This window comes from Macaca thibetana, chromosome X (assembly GCF_024542745.1).
Source record: "Macaca thibetana thibetana isolate TM-01 chromosome X, ASM2454274v1, whole genome shotgun sequence".
NCBI classification, from domain to species: domain Eukaryota; kingdom Metazoa; phylum Chordata; class Mammalia; order Primates; family Cercopithecidae; genus Macaca; species Macaca thibetana.
In genome coordinates this window covers 48,171,816-48,185,163 of record NC_065598.1, presented here as the reverse complement: position 1 = coordinate 48,185,163, position 13,348 = coordinate 48,171,816, and the positions used below count along the sequence as shown (strand labels likewise).

The window sequence follows — 13,348 nt, the reverse complement described above, 5'->3', positions numbered from 1 at the left end:
CGGGAGGGGGGCGGGGACGGGGACGCGGAGGAGGGGAGCAGGAGGATTGAGGGGAGCCGGGCGCGGGGGGACGTCGGCGCGCAGGACGTTCACGCCCGCACCTTTCCGGCCTGTGGCGGTTCCAGCCCCAGACAGTTTGCATCTGGAGGATTTCTGGCCATCCAAGAACAAACTTCCGAATCTCCAAATTTCCAAGCCTTGGAAGTGAGAAGGGAAGGATGGGGGTGGGAGGAGGGAAGCCGTTGCACCCCGAAATAGTCACCCGCGCAAGTCCTCTAAATACCGTGGTGTCCCTGTTTCACAGATGGGAAAACAAACCGAGATCTCTCCTTCTCCAACCTTTGAAAGAACCGAAGTAACTCCCAACCCTCCCCACCTCCTGGGACCGGCCGGCCAGGAACATTTATAAGTAATGACTGTGTCACCTAGGAACACAAATTAGGCTCCTGTGCTTCCCCTGGGGACGAGCTGTGAGTACTTGGCCTGTCGTCGTCGAGAAGTGATTTGCATGCTTAATTCCCCAGCAGACTCTTTGCTTCGAAGGTGACCCCAGCGACTAGTAAATGTTCTCTGTGAACTAGAGGGAGGCTAGTATGGAGCACTTAAAAGGGGGGGCATTTATAAAGCTCTTAAGGGCCAGGCTTGGTGGCTCACTCCTATAATCCCAGCACTTTGGGAGGCCAAGGGTAGGAGGATCGCTTGAGGTCAGGAGTTCGAGACCAGCCTGGCCAACATGGTGAAACCCCGTCGCTACTAAAAATACAAAAATTAGCCTGGCGTAGTGGCGCACGCTTGTAATCCCAGCTACTCTGGAGGCTAAGGCAGGAGAATCGGGAGGCGGAGGTTGCAGTGAGCCGAAATCGCACCATTGTGGGCTACAAGAGCGAAACTCCGTCTCAAAATAAATAAATAAATAAAGACTGGGAGTGGTGGCTCACGCCTGTAACCCAGCACTTTGGGAGGCCGAGGTGGATGGATCACCTGAGGTCATGAGTTCGAGACCAGGCTGGCCAATATGGCGAAACACTGTCTCTACTAAAAATACAAAAAAATTAGCTGGGCGTGGTGGCAGGCACCTGTAATCCCAGCTACTCTGGAGGCTGAGGCAGAAGAACCGCTTAAACCCAGGAGGTGGAGGTTGCAGTGAGCTGAGATCACGCCATTGCACTCCAGCCTGGGCGACAAGAGCAAAACTCCTTCTCCAAAATAAACAAACAAGAGCGAAATTCCTTCTCTAAACAAACAAATAAATAAAGAAGAAAGCACTTACACTGGCCCCATCTGCATCTCTATCTGCACCAACACTAAAGATTTATGTAGCACCCACCTTCTACCTACCCTACTGCTGCAATTTCTAGGCATTCCACTTTGTACCTAGGCTGATGAAGGGCCTATTTTTCCAAAAGAGCACTTACTGGGCACTTACTGCACTGCATGCTTAGCTGTGACATGGAAGGGAGAAGGAAGCCCAGGTCAAGCTGGACTCCACCCTGACCTGGGCAGCCAACTGAAACAGAATTTAATCAGATTAACAATGGCCTGTATGGAGCTGGGCAAGTCATGTTCACTCACCCGTCTCCAGTGTCCTTTTCAGTTAAACAAAAGAGTGGGGTTGGCAGTTTTTTGCTGGGAAACACCAATGGTAATTGAAGAGAAATGTATGTTTTCTCTCTATTCAACATGAAGTTAAGTGGAGTTCTAGCTCATAAATTAGTATTCATGTATTACAAACAAAAAATATTTAATACGGTAAGAATATGTATGTATAAGGAATAATAGCTTAGACCAGATACACAAATATCAATTCTTTTCCTTAACAGCAGAATACAGGACGTACATTTTATGAATTAAATTTCATTTTAATTTTTTTCTCAGTTGTCAAACCCACTCAAGTTGAGTCAACAATGACCCACAGCACCTACCAGAAATACTTCCCTCAAATGCAAGACCTGGCATTTAAAACTGGAAGATTCTTACCACATGTGCTCCTGGGCTTCGCAGACTTGATTGTTTCCATCTAGGCTTTTGACGTGTGTCACAAAGAAGTAGGATCTAGATGTTAGGATATATAATGAACATCTACAAATCAGTCAGAAGAGGACAAACAATACACTTGGCAATAGACATTGGGTACAAATAGGTAATTCACAGCAGAAGAAACTTGAGAGATGGTCAATATGTATAATATATGAAAAGATAACCCAATCTCTTTACTTCTCGGGGAAATGTAAAATTAAAACAACAGTGAGATATAATACCATTTTACATCTACCAGATGTTGTGCTTCATATTTTTATCACTGGAGCTTAGTAGAGGGTGGACACTCAACAAATGTCTGTGGTCGTTCTGGGTTGTGGATTCTGGGGTGTTTTAAATGAGCTCTCCATAATTAAAGAGATGCAAATTAACAACAATGATATACTATTTTTCACTTATGGGACTGATAAGAATGCCAAGCCTTATAATGATAACATATTTACTCTGTCTCTGTCCTGGTTTTTTTCTCTCCATATATGTACAGATGTAATTTTTATATATATACACATATATATGTGTATATATATATAAAATTTTTCTGAATGATACACAGTGATTTTTCTGAATTATTTGTTAGTGGTTGCAGATATGACACCCTTTTAACTAAATACTTCGGTATGAATTTCCTAAGAGCAAGGACTTTGTCTTTTTTTTTTTTAAGCATGGCTACCAGCATAGTATGAGGTTTCCATTGCTCCACATCCTCACAAATACTTGTTATCTGACTTTTTGGTTCTAGCCACCCTGGTGGGCATGTCAATAGTGTCCTTGTATAAGAAAAGGGAATCATAGGGTCACGAGATACATTCTGTTATCAGGTTTTTTTTTAGTCTCCTCCAATGTGGAACAATGTCTCCATCTTCACTTAACTTTCATGATCTTGATGTTTTGGGAGAGCACAGACCAGTTCTTTGGAAGAATGTCCTTCAATTTGGTTTTATCTGATGTCTCCTCATGATTAGATTTGAAATCTGCATTTTTGACAGGAATTCCACAGAAGTGACGCTGTGTTCTCAGCGTTATCAGGAGGCAGGAGGGTTCAGTTAGTCTCGAAATTGTTAGCATTGATCTTTTGGTTAAAGTGGTCTTCCAGTTTTCACCAGTATAAATTTACTATTTTTCCCTTTGTAATTTTTTTTTTTTTTTTTTGAGACAGGGTCTTGCCCTATCACCCAAGCTTGAGGGCATTGATACAATCATGGCTCACTGCATCTTCGAACTCCTGGGCTCATGTAATCTTCAAGGACTACAGGTGTGAGTCATCATGTCCGGCTAATTTTTAAATTTTTTGTGGAAACAGTCTCGCTATGTTGCCCAGGCTGGTCTTGGATTCCTGGGCTTAAGCAATCCTCCTGCATTGGCCTCCCAAAGTGCTGGGATTACAGGCATGATCCCCTTCTGTAATTAATAAGTAGCTTGTTGGGAGATACTTTGAGACTGTAACTCTGCAATTTTTTTTAAAATCAAACTTTTACTCACTAGATTGATTGTTAGAGTCACACTAGATCTCGAAGAAAAATTATGAGAGCTCAAGGTCAAGAAAGGAAGGGAGGGGGGTTCCAGGTCGCTCGCCTGACCTGGGCAAATCCATTGGTGGTTCTTGCCTGAAGCAATAACTACTCTGATGGTGGCCAAATAATGATTTTTCTTTTACACATATACCTGGGATTTTACTGTGAGGAAAAGCTTTATCTCTCTCTCTCTCTCGGACTTGTAAGATTCTTATTTAATTAAATTAAATTAATTAATTAATTTATTTATTGAAACGGAGTCTCGTTCTGTCACCTAGGCTGGAGCGCAGTGGCGCAATCTCCGCTCACTGCAACCTCCCCCTCCTGGGTTCAATGGATTCTCCTGCCTGAGCCTCCCGAGTAGCTGGGATTATAGGCACCCACCACCACACCTGGCTAATTTTTGTATTTTTAGTAGAGACGGGTTTCACCATGTTGGCCAGGCTGGTCTCGAACTCCTGACCTGAGGTGATCTGCCCACCTCAGCCTCCCAAAGTGCTGGGATTACAGACATGAGCCACTGTGCCCGGCCAGATTCTTACTTTGTTGATTGACTGATTGATTGTTAGGGTCTCACTGTGTTGCCCAGGCTGGAGGGCAGTGGCTCAATCATAACTCACTGCAGCCTACAACTCCTGGGCTCAAGTGATCCTTCTGCCTCAGCTTCCTGAATAGCTGGGGTTTTTAAAAATTCTTTTCTGGCCGGGCGCGGTGGCTCATGCCTGTAATCCCAGCACTTTGGGAGGCTGAGGAGGGTGGACGACCTGAGGTCAGGGGTTTGAGACCAGCCTGGCCAACATGGTGAAACCCCATCTCTACTAAAAATACAAAAAAATTAGCCAAGTGTGGTGGTGGGCGCCTTGTAATCCCAGCTACTCAGGAGGCTGAGGTAGAAGAATTGCTTGAATCCAGGAGGCAAAGATTGCAGTGAGCTGAGATCACCACTGCATTCCAGCCTGGGCAACAGAGCAAGACTCAGTCTCAAAAAAAGAAAATTCTTTTCTAGAGATGGGGTCTTGCTATGTTGCCCAGCCTGTTCCTGAACTCCTGGCCTCAAGCCATCCTGCCATATCACAGAGTGCTGGGATTACAAGTGTGAGCCACCATGCCTGGCCCCACACTAGATCTCAAAGAAAAATTATGAGAGCTCAAGGTCAAGAAAGGAAGGGAGGGGGGTTCCAGGTCGCTCTCCTGACCTGGGCAAATGCAGAGGGAAATTGAGAGATGGGAATGAGGTGCTCCTGGTGACAGGGTCTGTGAGGGTGCACACTCCAGGACACAGCAGCTGGACAGGGAAGATGAGGCTCCTTTAAGCTGAGACCTCAGTGCATGAGCCTTCTTGACGGTAGCCCCGGTGTGGGGGTTCCTTTATCCCTCACCTCAGCCTGGGATCTCACTGCCCCGTTCTACAGAGAGAATGGCAGGGCAGGGAGAGAATGAGGCCATCCTTCAGAGATGAGCATGTGCGTATCTTGCCAGGTAGTTCTGTGGCCTGTGCAGGGAGAACACTGTTGTAGCCGAGGTGAGCTTGGGGACGGGTTCTATGTCTGCTGGACATACCTCACCTTGGGACCAGCAGCCACAGTTTCCAGTTCCTATCCAGCTGCTAGCTTATGATGGGACTTTGAAGAAGTCAATCTGTCTAGACTTCGGTTTCTCCATCTGTTTAATGGTATTACTGATGCTCTAGACTCAAGGCCACTTAATTAGGAGTCTGTGGACTAGGGGCACGCAGAGATGGAGTTCCAAAGAGTCCTTGAGCTTGCAGCGAACTCTAGGTGCTGTCAAAATCCTCCAGCCAAAACCCCCCAGGAACACATGGGTGGTTGAACAAGTTGGGTTTATTGTCCATTGCAACAAGGGAGGGTGTACACTGTGGGGAACCATGGGGCATCTCAGTAAAAGGGAGTTAGAACTTATTATAGGATTGGGGCTTGTGTTCAGTGATTTGGGGGGTGGTTTAAGGAAGCAGGGCTTTGCTCTGGATAGGAAGTGGGGCTAATTCTATGATTGGATATCACAATAAATTTTATCTAGAAGGAGGACAGACTAACTAAAGTGGAGGCTAAAGTTGTTATTGGCCAAAAAAAAAAAAAAAAAAAAAAAAAGTGCATTATATAGCCAAGTCAGGGGATATTTAGTCATTTCTGTGGTGACATACTGATGACATACTGATCTTGTTTTTGTCTCGATCCATAACAATCAGAGTGGCCTTGTCTGATACTGATGTTTTGTGAAATTGTCCATGTTAACAGGAGGGCACTAAGGCCTAGCTGTGGGTAGCAAGCCAGCTCTGGGATGTCAGGGGCTGCTTGTCTTTCTCAGCATGTTCCTAGGGAGCGGGCTCTCAGCTTTCATCAGATTTTCTGGGAAATCTGGAATCTCACAGGGAATCAAATGTTTAGTCTCTAAAACCACTTGTAGCCAGACAGGTGCTGCCCATTTTACAGAGACTTCAACTGAGGCTCAGATGGGATAAGCAGCTCCTATGGCAATGTGAGGTCGTGTGTGTGTGTGTGTGTGTGTGTGTGTGTGGCGTAGGCAGCAGAGCCTGTGACAATGGTGAAATTAAATCACTCTGTAAAAAACAGTCTTTGTGAAATTAAATCCCTCAGTCTTAAAACCAACACAGACTTAGATGTCAGCAAGAAAGACTGGTTTCTTTTGCAAAGATCAGCTTTTCTTATTTGTGCTTTTTAAAAAGTCGTTTTTACAACCCTGATGAGGGGGAATTTGACATCTAACAAAAATGCATGTTTTTCTTCTGCACCAGCACTCCCACTTCCAGCAATTTACCCTGAAGATACTCCCCCAAACAGTGAAAATACAAATGCACAAGGTTATTTATTGTGGCATGGTTTATAATTGCAAAATATTGAAAACAATATCACTTCCTATACATAGGCAGTGGCTGAATAAACTGTGGTGCAGTCACACAATGGAGTCCTAAGCAACTGTAAAATGATTGAGGAAGACATCTATGAACTGAGGAGGAATGATTTCCAGGACATACTGTTTTTTGTTTGTTTGTTTGTTTGAAACAGAGTCTTGCTCTGTTGCCTAGGCTGGGTGCACTGGCATGATCTCAGCTCACTGCAACCTCCACTGCCCGGGTTCAAGTGATTTTCCTGGCTCAGCCTCCCAAGTAGCTGGGACTACAGGTGCACGCCACCACGCTGGGCTAATTTCTGTATTTTTGGTACAGATGGGGTTTCTCCATGTTGGCCAGGCTGGTCTTGAACTACTGACCTCAGGTGATCCTCCTGCCTCAGCCTCCCAAAGTGCTGGAATTACAAGCGTGAGCCACTGCACCCAGACAGGACATACCGTTTTTGTTTGTTTGTTTGTTTTTGGTTTTTGACGGAGTCTTGCTGTTGTTGCCCAGGCTGGAGTGCAATGATGCGATTTCAACTCACTGCAACCTCCGCCTCCTGGATTCAAGCGTTTCTCCTGCCTCAGCCTCCTGAGTAACTGGGATTACAGGCGCCCACCATAACGTCCAGCTAATTTTTGTATTTTTAGTAGAGACGGGGTTTCATCATGTTGGTCAGGCTGGTCTTGAGCTCCTGACCTCAGGTGATCCACCCGTCTCGGCCTCTCAAAGTGCTGGGATTACAGGCGTGAGCCACTGCGGCCGGCCAGGACATGCTGTTAAGTGGAAAAAGCAAAGTGCAAAAAAGTAAATATAGGATGCAAGCATTCATGTAAGAAACAAGATGATATAAGAAAACATACATGCATTTGTTTATCTTTACAAAAAGAAACATTGGAAGGATAAAGCAGAAACTATTGAGATTGGTTTCCTAGAGGGAATGGATGAGAGGGATAGAACGGAGAAGTTACAGTGACATTTCTCTGAGTAGACTTTTTGGCCTAGTTCTGACTTTTGAACCCATCTTGTTTCAAATACCTTAAAAATAAATAAAATTAACAAGGATAGGGGAAATTACTATCAGTGGGGATGTAAAATGGTACAACAGCTGTGGAAAACAGTATGGAGTTCCGGCCAGGCCAGGTGGCTCATGCCTGTAATCCCAGCGCTTTGGGAGGCCAAGGTGGGCAGATCACTTGAGGTCAGGAATTCAAGACCAGCCTGGCCAAGATGGTGAAACCCCATCTCTACCAAAAATTAAAAAAATGGCCAGGTGTGATGGCACGAGCCTGTAATCCCAGCTACTGGGGAGGCTGAGGCATGAGAATCGCTTGCATCTGGGAGGCGGAAGTTGCAGTGAGCCGAAACTGTACCACTGTACTCCAGTAGTCTGGGCAACAGAGTGAGACTGTCTCAGAAAAAAAGAAAAAAATTAACCAGGCACAGTGGCATGCACCTGTAGTCCCAGCTACTTGGGAGGCTCTAGCGGGAGGATTCCTTGAGCCTAGGAGTTCCAAGCAGCAGTGAGCTGTGATTGTGCCACTGCACTCCAACCTGAGTGACAGAGAAAGACCCTGTCTCTAAAAATAAAGCAGAAAAAGATCCAGTTTGATATCACTTCCCAGGTCGGGGAGACCCTTCCTACCTCTTGCTTCTGGGATTCCCACACCCTGGGCAGACCCGTCTCCATAAACCTTATCACACAGAAGTGTCTGTCTCCCCACTAGGCAGTGCTGCATCTCTGTGCTGTCTGCAACCTCCAGCACCTGCACTAGGCTCAGCATCTAGACAATGTCTGGCAAGCGTTGACTACAGGACTCTGTCAACCAGTGAATAGCAGGGGTGACGAAGGATTGGGTGCTGGCCTCTCCCTGCCTGGAGAGTGCTTGAAATGGGGCCGCCATAGGACTTTGGGTTTTGGGGGGGTGCTCCTCATCCTGCAGCCCTGTTGTCCTTGGTTTTCTTTCCTTTCTCTCTTTCTTTCTTTCTCTCTCTTTCTTTTTCTTTTCTTTTCTTTTCTTTCTTCCTCGGAGTTTCGCTCGTTTCCCAGGCTGGAGTGTAATGGCACGATCTCGGCTCACTGCAACCTCTGCCTCCCAGGTCCAAGCGATTCTCCTGCCTCAGCCTCCCAAATAGCTGGGATTACAGGCATGCACCACCACGCCCAGCTAATTTTGTATTTTTAGTAGAGACGGGGGCTTCCTCCATGTTGGTTAGGCTGGTCTCAAACTCCTGACCTCAGGTGATTCACCCGTCTCAGCCTCCCAAAGTGCTGGGATTATAGGCATGAGCCACCGTGCCTGGCCGCTCTTGGTTTTCTACCCTACCTTACCTGCAAACTGCTGCCCTTCTTCCTTCTAGAGCCAGCTGAGGTCTCCCCACAGCTCCTGGCACCCCAGGGCCTCCTGGCATATATCATCCCCTGACCCGATTTCCTCTGGCACCCTAAGATCTGACTGCACTACTCTCACACCAAGCTATCAAGGCTGAGGACTTTTCCTGACCAAGTCTGACACCTGGAAGGTTGGCAGTCCTTGGCAGAGGGATTGGTTCACTACTGAGCCCCATCTCCCCTGCCTGGGGTGTCATTCTTAGGACACATCCTCAATTGTCCTCCTGGCTCTTACTCCCTGTGAAGGACAACATCATTTGACAGAGCTAACCGCACCCAGTGCTCCTGGCAGAGGCCTTGGGATGGTTTCTTAGCATAAAAATTCAGCTACACTCAGGAAAATTCAGAAGCTGCTGCCCTTGAAGAAATTCTTTTTTGTTTTGAGACAGAGTTTTGCTCCGTCGCCCAGGCTGGAGTGCAGTGGCACACAATCTCAGCTGACTGCAACTTTTGTCTCCCAGGTTCAAGCAATTCTCCTGCCTCCTGCCAAGCAGCTGGGATTAAAGGCACCCGCCACCAAGCATGATAAATTTTTGTATTTTTGTAGAGACGGGGTTTCACCATGTTGACCAGGCTGGTCTTGAACTCCTGACCTCAAGTAATCCACCTGCCTTGGCCTCCCAAAATGTGGGGATTACAGGCGTGAGTCACTGCGCCCGGGCCCCTTGAGGAAATTCTTAGAGTCCCGACTGGAAGTGGCTTTGACCTTCTGGTCCTCTTCCCTCAGCAACGTGGCCATGCATCCTGCAAGCCCTTCAAGCGCTTCAGAGCCAGGTAAATTGGGGTGCACATGCCTGATTCCCCTGACCACGTTGTTTCCCTGGTATGTGTTCCAAAAGCGTGCGGTATGGACCAGAATTTATGCTTCGATCTGTACACCCAGCAGACATCTCAGCATCCCACTGTCCATCTGTCCATCCATCTCAGGGACAGTTTCTGTAAATTGTGTTCTTCCTGAGGTCTTTTTCTTTCTTTGAATTGCAGGCTGGGGGTTGGCACATGTGTCTCTTTGGGGCCTGGAGCAAGAGCGGGCTGGCTACCCCATGCCAGCTACTCCAGGCCTCTGACTACACTCTCTGGGTGCTGGCTCTTTTGCTCAAAAGCCATCCCTGGCACCCCGGGGCTAGAAATTAAAGCCCTTGCTCATCTTCCAAGTGCCAACTTCTTTTATTTTATTATTATTATTTTTGAGACAGTCTCACTTTGTTGCCTAGGCTGGAGTACAGCAGCGTGATCTTGGCTCACTGCAACCTCCACCTCCCAGGTTCAAGTGATTCTCCTGTCTCAGCCTTCCGAGTAGCTAGGATTACAGGTGCCCGCCACCATGCCTGGCTAATTTTTGTATTTTTTGTAGAGATAGGGTTTCACCATGTTGGCCAGGCTGGTCTTGAACTCCTGACCTCAGGAGATCCGCCTGCCCCAGCCTCCCAAAGTGCTGGGATTACAGGCATGAATGAGCCACTGTGCCTGGCCCAAGTGCCAACTTCTGTCTCAGCCCTTCATCCACCCTGTGCTTCAACCATACTCATTCTCTCTTACACCTCCCAGGGTTTACCTACGCCGTTACCACCTCCAGGAATGTCCTTCCTCTTCCTCTTTCCTGGCAACACCAACAGATCTGTCAGCACTTGGCTAAAATGTCAGGGTCATAATCAGATGTTCCCTGGGGTAACCACAGCATTGATCACAGAATCATGCAGTGAGATTTGCCTGTGGATGTCTCTCCAGTTGGACTGGGAGGGCTGAAAGAGCAGGAGGGGGTATGACTCATCTCCATGCTCTCAATGCATGGCACAAAGCTGGAGCCACAGCAGTGATCAGTTACGTGGGTGTGCGGATGGCTGGCTAGATAAACAGATGAATGAATAGGTGGGTAAGTGGGTGAATCATGGGTGGATGAATGGGTGCAAGGCTAAGTGAGTGGTTGAGCAGATGAACTGTGGGTATCTACAAGAAAGAGCGGGTCCATGACAATTCTAATGTTCTAACCTGCTCCGTCTGCTTCCCGATCCTCCTCTCTGACCCTCTCACACAGAACTCATCCTTTATGGTTGGATGAACTGACCTCCCTCTGCCAAGAAATCAGTGTTAGGAACAGACGCTCGATGAATATACACCTACACAACAGCTTTGCAGCAGAGCTGAACTGACAGGCTGATAGCTAGACAGACAGGTCCCTCAGAGGAGGGGAGCAGAAGAGCCGGGAGCTCAGATGCGCCTGGGAGGGCCATCTGCTCTGAATGGAGACAGAACATGGGAAGGAGGCTGCTGTCTCCTCCTGGGGCTGCCTTTGAGCTGCCTGGTCCATTGAGTACTTGGCACACTCCCTGACATCTCCCCATCCTTTTGCCACACGGCCCTGAATCTCACTAGAAGATTAAGTCACATCCAGCGAGGCTTTGCCTTCTTCAGGCAGACTCTGCTGCTTCTGGTAGTCGTTGACATTTTAGTATAAATTGCCTTTTAATCTGTCATGGGAGGCAGAATTTCTGAGTTTAGGAGTGATGGGGTAACTTTACAGCATAAAGCTGAGCACCTGAAAGTGGTAGGCAGAGAAGGACTAAGGCTGCCAGTGGTTTTACTTAAGGATTCAGTGGTGGCATGCATTCCCTTTGCCAACTCAGCACCTCTTTCCTCTTCTATGAAAGACCACCTTCTTTCTTTCTTTTTTTTTTTTTTGAGATAGGGTCTCGTTCTGTCACCCAGGTTGGAGTGCAGTGGTGTGATCATGACTCACTGCAGCCTCTCACTCCTGGGCTCAAGAGATCAGCCTCCCAAGTAGCTAGGACTACAGGCATGCACCACCACACCAAGCTAGTTTTTGTATTTTTTGTAGAGACGGGGTTTCCCTATGTTGTCTAGGCTGATTTTGAACTCCTGGCCTCAAGTGATCCTCCTGCCTCAGCCTCCCAATGTTCTCGGATTACACATGTGAACCATCATGTCTGACCTCCATTTTCTTTTTTTCTTTTTTGAGATGAAGGCTCACTCTGTCACCCAGGCTGGAGTGCAGTGGCACGATCTTGGCTCACCGCAACCTCTGCCTCCTGTGTTCAGGTGATTCTCCTGCCTCAGTCTCCCATGTAGCTGGGATTACAGGCGCCCGCCACCACGCCTGGCTGATTCTGTATTTTTAGTAGGGACAGGGTTTCACCATGTTGGCCAGGCTGGTCTTGAACTCCTGACCTCATGATTCACCCGCCTCAGCCTCCCAGAGTGCTGGGATTACAGGCGTGAGCCACCGCACCCGGCTCGACCTTCATTTTCTTTTGGCAACCCCCTTCCTCCTCACCTCACTCCAGTGCATGTTGTTCTTGTGGGGCTAACTCCTCCACCTCCCTGCTCCCACCTATATCTTCAGGAGTGGACTCATGACTAGACCAGCCAATTAGAGCAATCTGTCATTGTGACCACAGGGTCAGGCATGGGTGTGACTCAAGCCAGGCCACATGATCTAAAGCTGGAACTGAAGGGGAAAAGGCTTTGCTGCCCTCTGGGACTCCTTGCTGTTTAGGGATAGGCGAGGCAGCCACCACCTGGGAGAGCCTCCTGAGGGCCAAACTTTCAAAGATGAATCAGGCCTCCCAGACAGACAGAGAGAGAGAGAGAGTCCTCAGACACGCTGTGCATGGCCAAAGCTCACTCTGTCCCAGGTCTCTTCTATTACCTGAGTATTCCCTTTTACCTTAAGCTGGTTTGACTGGAGTTTCTGCCACTTACAACTCACAGAACCCTGAAGAATACATACATTTTCCTGCCCTCTCAGCCCACATGGGGTTATCATCCCATTTTGCAGATTGGCCCTCTGAGGTCACAGCATGCCAGCCACAGAGGAGAGTCTGGACTGGAAGGGACCCCACAGGCCACTGAGTCCATCCCCCCGACCCAACCCCCCAAAGTTCCCCAGGTAAGTCTCAGGGGTGGTCTGGCCGCAAACCTCCCCTTCACTGGCCACAAAACTTGGGCAAGTTGACTCTCAACTTGCTGGGCAGCTTCCCATGCTGTGGCGGGGACTGGGTTTTCCCTTTGTGTCTGGTGTACTTTGTCTCCAATGGCAGGGCCTGGACTGGGAGAGGGTCAGCCTCCAGCCGTTACACTCTTGGAGAACATTGTTCTTCCCCAAAAGGTGGCTGCAAAGGTCTTCAGCAACTCACAGGTCCGAAGTGCCCATTGTGTAGATGGGGAAACCGAGACCCTAAGAGGTGATTTCTCCTAGGGCACCCCACCATTTCCTGTCAGGAACTCACCACTCCTTGTGCTCCTCCTTTGTGCCTTGGGCCTCAGGATCTCCTGGATAGCAACATGGGGGTTCCAGAGAGCAAGCCAGGCCTGTCTTCCTTGACCAGGAGTCTGAGCTCCTTGATCCATCAACCCGGGGAACACTTGGGTGTTTCATCCAAGGATGGAGCAGCTAGGTCCTGCTAGGCCAGCATCTCGAGGGGGTCCCAAGCATCCCTTCAAAAATGTCCACCACTGGAAGTTCTGCAAACCTAACAGACCTAATGACTAACAGCTGATATATATTGAGCGCTTAAT

General features: G+C 48.0%; 1 long non-coding RNA gene across 6 annotated transcripts in view; it reads left to right on the top strand.

Annotated features, from left to right (window-relative positions):
* Nucleotides 1-19: 19 nt before the first annotated feature.
* Nucleotides 20-13,348, top strand: part of LOC126945691 (uncharacterized) — a 27,822-nt gene continuing 14,493 nt past the window's right edge. For 3 of the 6 annotated variants that reach the window (XR_007722524.1, XR_007722523.1, XR_007722522.1), the window contains exons 1-4: nt 20-204; nt 305-470; nt 9,360-9,586; nt 12,609-12,719. This is a non-coding gene — a long non-coding RNA (uncharacterized LOC126945691). Of the gene's footprint in view, nt 205-304; nt 471-1,875; nt 2,484-9,359; nt 9,587-12,608; nt 12,720-13,348 lie in introns of those variants that run through there. The other 3 variants (XR_007722526.1, XR_007722527.1, XR_007722525.1) reach the window with 2 other exon arrangements.